This window comes from Palaemon carinicauda, chromosome 33, assembly GCF_036898095.1.
Source record: "Palaemon carinicauda isolate YSFRI2023 chromosome 33, ASM3689809v2, whole genome shotgun sequence".
Lineage (NCBI taxonomy): Eukaryota > Metazoa > Arthropoda > Malacostraca > Decapoda > Palaemonidae > Palaemon > Palaemon carinicauda.
Window position 1 is genome coordinate 66,808,295 of NC_090757.1, and position 7,500 is coordinate 66,815,794.

Sequence of the window (7,500 nt, forward strand, 5' to 3'; positions counted from 1 at the left end):
ATCCACTTTGCTTGGAACTAGCTTAGGGCTTCCCTGTTCCCGGCAGGGAAAGTGTCAACTTCTACTATAAGGATTCAAAGTTTGTATCTCCATAGGGACGGACAGTAAATCTCAGAGATTACCTTTTATCCCTTGGAAATCTGTACTCTGATTTCAAGTTGGCTCTTCTAGGGTTTAATTAAAACTCTAGTATACTTTAGTCATCTGTAACTGAGATAGCAGCAATAAGACGCAAATATATTTAGTATTTTACCTTGTAACTAGATTATCAATGTAGTTACAATCAGGTATGAATCCGACCGGCATTGAAAACATATAAGGGTCCATATTTTCTCCTTTTGGGAAAATATGTAATTTCATCGAAATGATGCCAATCAATGGATATGTGAAACAAAATCCGACTGATTTTTAAAGATTTTGGGAAATGCTGAATACCGTGACGCAACGTTCACTCGGCACTGGTGTTATCGGTCAGATATGCACCTATATGGAACAGTCTGTTAATCATCGTTGTGATTTGCACTTGAGGGTGAATGTACCCATGCACCCAAAGAACTGGAATGTCCCAAAGAAGTTAACTGTTCGTCGCAGGCTTAGACGACGGGTTTCTAAAACTACCCGTCACCACCACAACATGTCTTATTTATGTACTTGCTTTGTATAGTATAGGAAGAAGTTCTGTGAGGAAGCAATTTCTTAGGATCATGAGCTGCGGGCGAGCTGTCAGGATCCGCTCTGCGAATAAATAGATGAGCATTGCTCACAGTTAATTTAGGGATAGATTTTGATCCTGAGGTTTCACTTTGGAAGAGCTGTCCTTCTGAAGTTCTATGAAGATAGACCTTAAGACACCCTGATGGGCATAGGGAGACATCTTCCTCCAGTGGGCAGAATCTCCAAGGACCCCACCTTTTGGTGGGCAGCTCGTTTTTGGCGAGAATGTAGGATCGGGGAAAGGATCCAGTTCTCCATCTTCTGTGAACTGAATATGGCCTGCATCCCTATATGCCGGTGATCTTGAGACAGAAGTGTCCCAGGAATTGGATCACCTTTCCGGCCGCTTGCAGACAAGTGGCCTTGGATGCTGCCCGCACCCGCCAATCGACCAGTTACGCTACTACCTGTACTCCGGAGTGTAGGTGCTGGATGATCGTGTCCGTTAGCTTTGCGAATACTTTTGGGGCTACGCTCAGTCCAAAGGGCATGGCTGCGAAGACAAATTTTGTCTTCTGTAGCTTGAATCCTAGTTAAGAGGAAAGGGGGCGACTGATTTGTAGGTGCCAGTAAGCAACTGCCAGGTCTATTGAAAATGTATATGCCCCTTTTGTTAGAAGGGTCCTTGTGTGTTGCACTGTAAGCATCCGGAACTTGTTGTTCTCGATGAACTTGTTGAATGAAGACAAGTCTAGAAGGACTCTGGCTTTGTCCGAGTCTCTCTTTGGAACGCAAAACAGCCTTCCTGAATTTAGATGGACTTTGCCTTCCTCATTACCTTCTTGATCAAGAGTTTTGAGGTATATTCTTCCAATAAGGGGAAAGTGTTGGAAGAATTTTGGAATGGTAGATTTTTGTTCCATTTCCAACCAAGTCCATATGTAATTTGGCTTTGGACCCAGGGATCGACGGTCCAATGATCCCAAAAGTGGAAAAGTCTACCTCCTACCTGAAACCTCTCATTGTTAGAGGCTCCTGAGGATATGTTTCCGTGACCATGTCCTCCACCATCCTTGGGGCATTTTCGGAGAATCATCTTTTGGGTCTCTTACCTTTGTAGGACCGAAAAGTGGTCGAGTGCCTTCCAAAGCCTGGCTACCAGCTCAAGAGAGACCATCTGGAGGGTGGTTAACAGCTGGACTACCATTTGAGGCACCGTGGTCATGGTCACAGTCGGAAATTGTGCAGTTCTAATGATGATTTCCTCTTTGAGGCATTGCCCCACTTTTGGAGAAGGTTCCTACTCTCCATGGTGGCTTTGGTAATGACTTCTTGGACCACTTCCTGTGGGAAAGGGTCTAAGCCCCAGATACAGGATGAAATCAGTTTTCTGGGGCGTTATTAAAGTCCTGCACACATTTCTAAGCAGTTCTCAAAGGATGGTTTGCCAACTTTGGAAGGTTCTCATTAAACTGCTAGCCTGCTATCTCTGGATCCAACCTCGAGACGGAGAAGTTTAGATGTACATCTTTCCATTTCTCCTCACAGGTGTGCGTAGCTAGAGAAAATGGTTTATATTTCTCTAGGATTGACTGGGTTTTCCATCTTCGACTGCTCTCATCACACAGTCTAGGGCTTTCCCCAAACGGGGGAAGGTTCAGGAGGAAGGACCAATGAAGGTTGGATGCTTCTTGCTCAATGCTGACACTTTGTAGTTAGTATATCCGGCCCCTTTCCGGGTCTTGGTAAGGATGGCTTGAGCCTTGTCATGTTCGAGGACAATGACTTCCTTTGGTATAGTCTCCTCACGAGATGTAGGTTCACCTCGCAGTCTCACATAGCAATCTGGGTATGTTGAAAGCTGGGCCAGAATTGAAGCTCTTAAAGGGGATTAGACCACAACTTCTAGGAGTTATAAAGCTTCCCCTTCAACATGGGCATGTGTTCCGTCTACCTCCAGGGATTGGTTCGAAGCAGTGAGGGAGGTCAGATATTTTAAGGGGCTTAGCGGAGCCCCTGGAGGCGCCATGGCGTTTCCTTCCCTATACCTCTCTTTTCACCTCTTTGAGATCTTGCTTATTCCCCTCTTGTTCCTTCCGGAACAGTGTCAGTGTCTGCTGGATCGACTCTAGGAGCGTTTTGCTCCTGCCGACCTGTCTAGCCAGTTGGGGAGTTGCGGCTGAAGAGGTTGAGGGTATAAGTTGATATGCCTGCACAGTGAGCTGAGGGACCCCAGTCACCGTCAAAACGGATCCTTTTTCCTTCATGGGGGGGTTGAACCACTCCTTATTTAGGGCCTTCTGGCAGTAGGTCCTGTCCGGTGTCAGTGAACACCTCGGACATCCTATCTTGGTGGATGTCTAAGCTTTGCAGTGTCTGTTGATATCCGTGTCCACTATCCGTTGGATAGAGGGATGCTGGACCTGTGCCTGAGGCACAAACGTATTTGATTAAGCCTTAGGGAACAGTAGGCACTACAAAGATTTGTTAGTAAGGTAAGGTCCCGGAGAGTTCTTCTGGAAGCCTCATACTCACCTTTGGTGGGTTTCCCTTGCTGTATCCCTTGACTCCGTAGTGTCAAGGATATCTTTTACAAAGCCATTGGTCAGCAAGGTCAGGCTATTGGAGCAACCCTTCGGGTCCTAGAACCTCAGGGATCCAGATACGATGCAGCAGGGGCATAAAACCTGTACAGCGTATGCCCACAAAAGTCCTTACTCTTGTGGTTGCAGAATACAATTGTACACTTCGCCATTGGCTCCTCCTGTAAGGGAGAAAAAGGGTGAATGAGTACTATATTGTTTATATCATTGATATAATATATGTTTAAAATACGGGTCCCAGTACCTCAGGGATCTGGGTATGATGCAGCAAGGGGCATGAGACCTGCACATCTTGTGGCCACAAAAGTCCCTACTTTTGTGATTGCAGAACCGGACTGCACACTTCACTTTAGTGTCCTCTTGTAAGGAAAGAAAGAGTGAAATGAGTATGGGGTAATTCATCTCACTAATAAATATGGACATGCATAAATAGTATGCTTTACTATTATTTATCATAGCTTAGGATAGTCAGCTAGAAAAGAAGTAGAAAAGACACATATCTGTGTTTCCCCTCCAGGCAATTACTGTGACCTACATTATTAATATTTTTATTTTCCTTATCAGGGAAATTACAGAGAGGAATAACTCTCATACGTAGAGCCAGAGTCAGTGGATACTAACACTAACTCCACCACTTGTAAAATATTAATACTGATAGGCAATCCTTGGTGTTCCGATGATCTAGGATTCATGAGAATGTTGAAGGAATACGTCACCTCAACATTTTTTAAAACGGTATTAGCAATGGACTGAGAAAGGATACACAGAGTATGTTGGAAATTTCATACTACTGTATCATTATATACTGTAGTTTTCTAACTGCTGTATTATTATACTGCAGGAATACTGGCTAATGTATTGTCTTATACTGTAGTTTTGTTGGTATGCTACCGGGTTAGGCTAGTACCTGACGGCACTAGCTGACAGAGAGAGAGAAATAATGGAAAGAAGGACTACAGTAATACTATAATTTAGTATAATAATTAGGGGTGTAGGGACTACTGTCTCTACTGCCTTCTTTCCAGAATGAGGATTCAAATGGAAAGGGAGGAATACATTGATTCTAGCTTCCATCCAGCCACAATTTCTGTTGCCAGCTGTACTGCCGGTTACAGGGTTTGTGGATGGCAGTCCAAGAGAGGACTGGATCATACTCAAAAGTATAATGGGTTTCCCACCGGCAGCTTTCAGGGCCGGCTCAACCTTTCCTGGAGCTTAGCTTCCATTAGGGAGACGGTCGAGGCGGCAGCCTAACCGCCTTTGTAGGAGCACAGTTGGTAACTCAGTCAGCCCGGCAAGCGGAGTGATTGTAGAATACCGGCCTGAGGAATCATATTAGAGAACAGAAGGGGAAGGGAAAGGGTCTTATATTTTACAGAAAAAGGTGGCAGCAGGTATGCCTCCTACTTTCGGCTGTAAGTCAAGGAAACATGGTTTCCTATACCAGCACCGTCTTGGTCGTCAGAGGAATAACGATTCCCCGGCTTTAGACATTGCCGGATATAAGACATGTCTTCTAGTCCACAAAGGAGAAAGGTGGTGGCAATTATACCACCCACTTTCGGTTTTGGACTAGGGAAGCCGAACTTCCTATGCCGGCAACGATGTAACCGGCAGGGGAATGACTATTCCCCTATCGGTACCGTAGTCGGCAACAAGTCAGAATACCCTGAGTTACTGTCGTAATTTAAAGCTGGGATACTCGCCGGCAAAGAAGATCGACAGAAAACACTATCCAAGTCAAGCCGGAGTACACTACTCAATGACGATGACAGAAGATAGGGTTGTCGCCGGGGCTGGCGCCACTCAAAGGGAAGGAAGGGTTTAATCTCATTTCTCTAAAAGCAAAGCGTATCGAATTATACTAATAATTCTAGGAGATATTTATCTCCGACTGAATTAGTAAAACGATAAAAGAGGTTAAATGGGGAATAACGTTACTAAAGTAAACTAAAACGAGTTAAGTTAACCTAACCCGAGTCGGGCTCTCGGCTACGCTAGTATCACCGAGGTCCTTTCGTCAGCAATAGAAACGTTATTAGGAAAAGGAAATATTGGAGGGAAGGGTTTATCCTCATTTCTCTAAAAGAGAAGCGTATCAAATTATAATAGTAATTCTAGGAGATATATATATCTCCGACCGAATTAATAAAAGCGATACAAGAGGTTAAGCGGGGGATAACGATACTAAAGTCTACTAAAACGAATTAGGCTAACCTAACCCGAGTTGGGATCTCGGCTACGCTAGTACCACCGAGGCTCTATCGTAAACAATAGAAAAGTTTAACAATAAGAGGAAATATTACATGTGTAAAGCTTATCTTCCCTAGTATAATTTTGACTAAATAGCTAGAATTTCTTTATAGATAATTACCAGTAACGTCGTACTAATAAGTAAATAAAGCATTTATTGCGTACAACAGCGGTCTTGAGATGACCGCCTCTAAGGATAGCAGTGCTCCGCTTAACACACCTAAATTATGTTAATTTAACTGTGAGAAGGGAGCCAAAAATTATACACAGGAAAGATTAAATACTCAACTTTCCAGAGGATGAAGATGCAGGAGATTGCATAGTAAGGTAAATGTGTAGGAGAGCTCTGTGGAAGATCTTGAAGAATTTACACACCTACAATTCACTATTATATCATATAGAACGCTTATATAATAGTCAATATATGAGCAGCTTCTATTTAACGAAGATATTCGTGTGTATAGTTATGTTTCACTTGGATTTTTTCTAAGTGTTTGTTTTTGTTTACTCTGTGATGTCTTGGCTAAAATGAGCTGTTTCACCGCCTTACTGCGTATGGCAAACTAGTTCTCAATGCTATTCTAACCAATAAAAGGTGTTTTCTTAACGTCACACTGTTTGAAAACCAATCATGGCGGTTTTTACAAATCTAGCCAATGCTGACACTTATTACTTCACTTATCCCTGCTATTTTTCCACCAGTTACCACAGTTTACGTGAAGTTCCGCGGAGGAATATCTTTGCACGTCTCGGATCTCCCTTCAAACTGAAAAGCTCATTTTGCCGTGAAGTATGGAGCAATTAGCAGGACCTTCATCCCGTTCCGACTGTGTCACTTGTGACAATTGCTTTATTTCTTATGGGGATTTTTGTGTACATTATTCAGGGAAAGTTGATTTGCTAATTGCATTTTCTCAACGTCATGGTTTGATTTTGGCAGAGAAATAGTGCCCTAATTGTGAAAATGTGTGCCGTATAGATTACAACAAATTAGCATTCCGGTGTGATCGTAGTGTGGTTACTCGTGGGAAAAGGAAGAGGAGGTGCAATTTTTTCGTGTCTTGTTTCAAAGGTACATGGTTTGAAAATTACTGTGGCCTTAAGGGGGGGTCGCAGGGGGGGCGGGGCCCTCCCCCCCGGTAGGCCTAGGTAGGGGTACAGGGCCCCATAGGCTAGGTTAGGTGGGTGTCTTAGGTTCGGTGGTGCCCTGAAAATTACTGTGGCCTTAAGGGGGGGTCGCAGGGGGGGTGGAGCCCCCCCCCCCGGTAGGCCTAGGTAGGGGTACATGGCCCCCAGGGTAGGGTAGGTAGTTGTATTAGGTTCGGTAGTGCCCCGAAAAATCACTTTTCTCTTCCTTCCCTCACCCAAAAACCCCGCTTCCCACTGGGGTCCCCCATAATTGTAGTAGTAGGTTTATGCTTACATTTTCTGTGTAAGAGTTAGGTGGTTGTAGGAGGATTATCTCACAGTTTCAAGGTAACTGTAGCTCTAATTTACTGTTTTCTTTCGTTTTCTACTTTTAGAAACTTTTAAATCGAGCACGGAGGTCCCCTACACAATTACCCATAGTAATATTCCTTAAAAACAGTAACAACACCGAGAGCAAGTGGGAGAAACACCGTGCTAAAGTGGCTACTATTAAAGGAATAGTTACTCCATAGTAGTACAGGGAGGGGATCCACGGGGTAACCTTGATAACGGCTCCCCTTCAAACTCGCCACTCTTCCCCCTCAAGGCAAAAACTCTATTCGGGGTGAAGATTGCTATATGTCGTATCAAGAAATACGTCTCCTGATATTATGCGATATCCTTAAAAGTTATATTAAGCATACTCGCGCCAGAAGTTAGAATTCTGGAGACCTGTGGTCCATTCTCTGGGAGTATCACTTTAGCCAAATATCCCTTAGAAAGCTACCTAAAGGAACCTTCCATTAGGACGACATGGCTGAGCCCGAAAATATATTACAACTTCGTAATTTACTGCTATAAC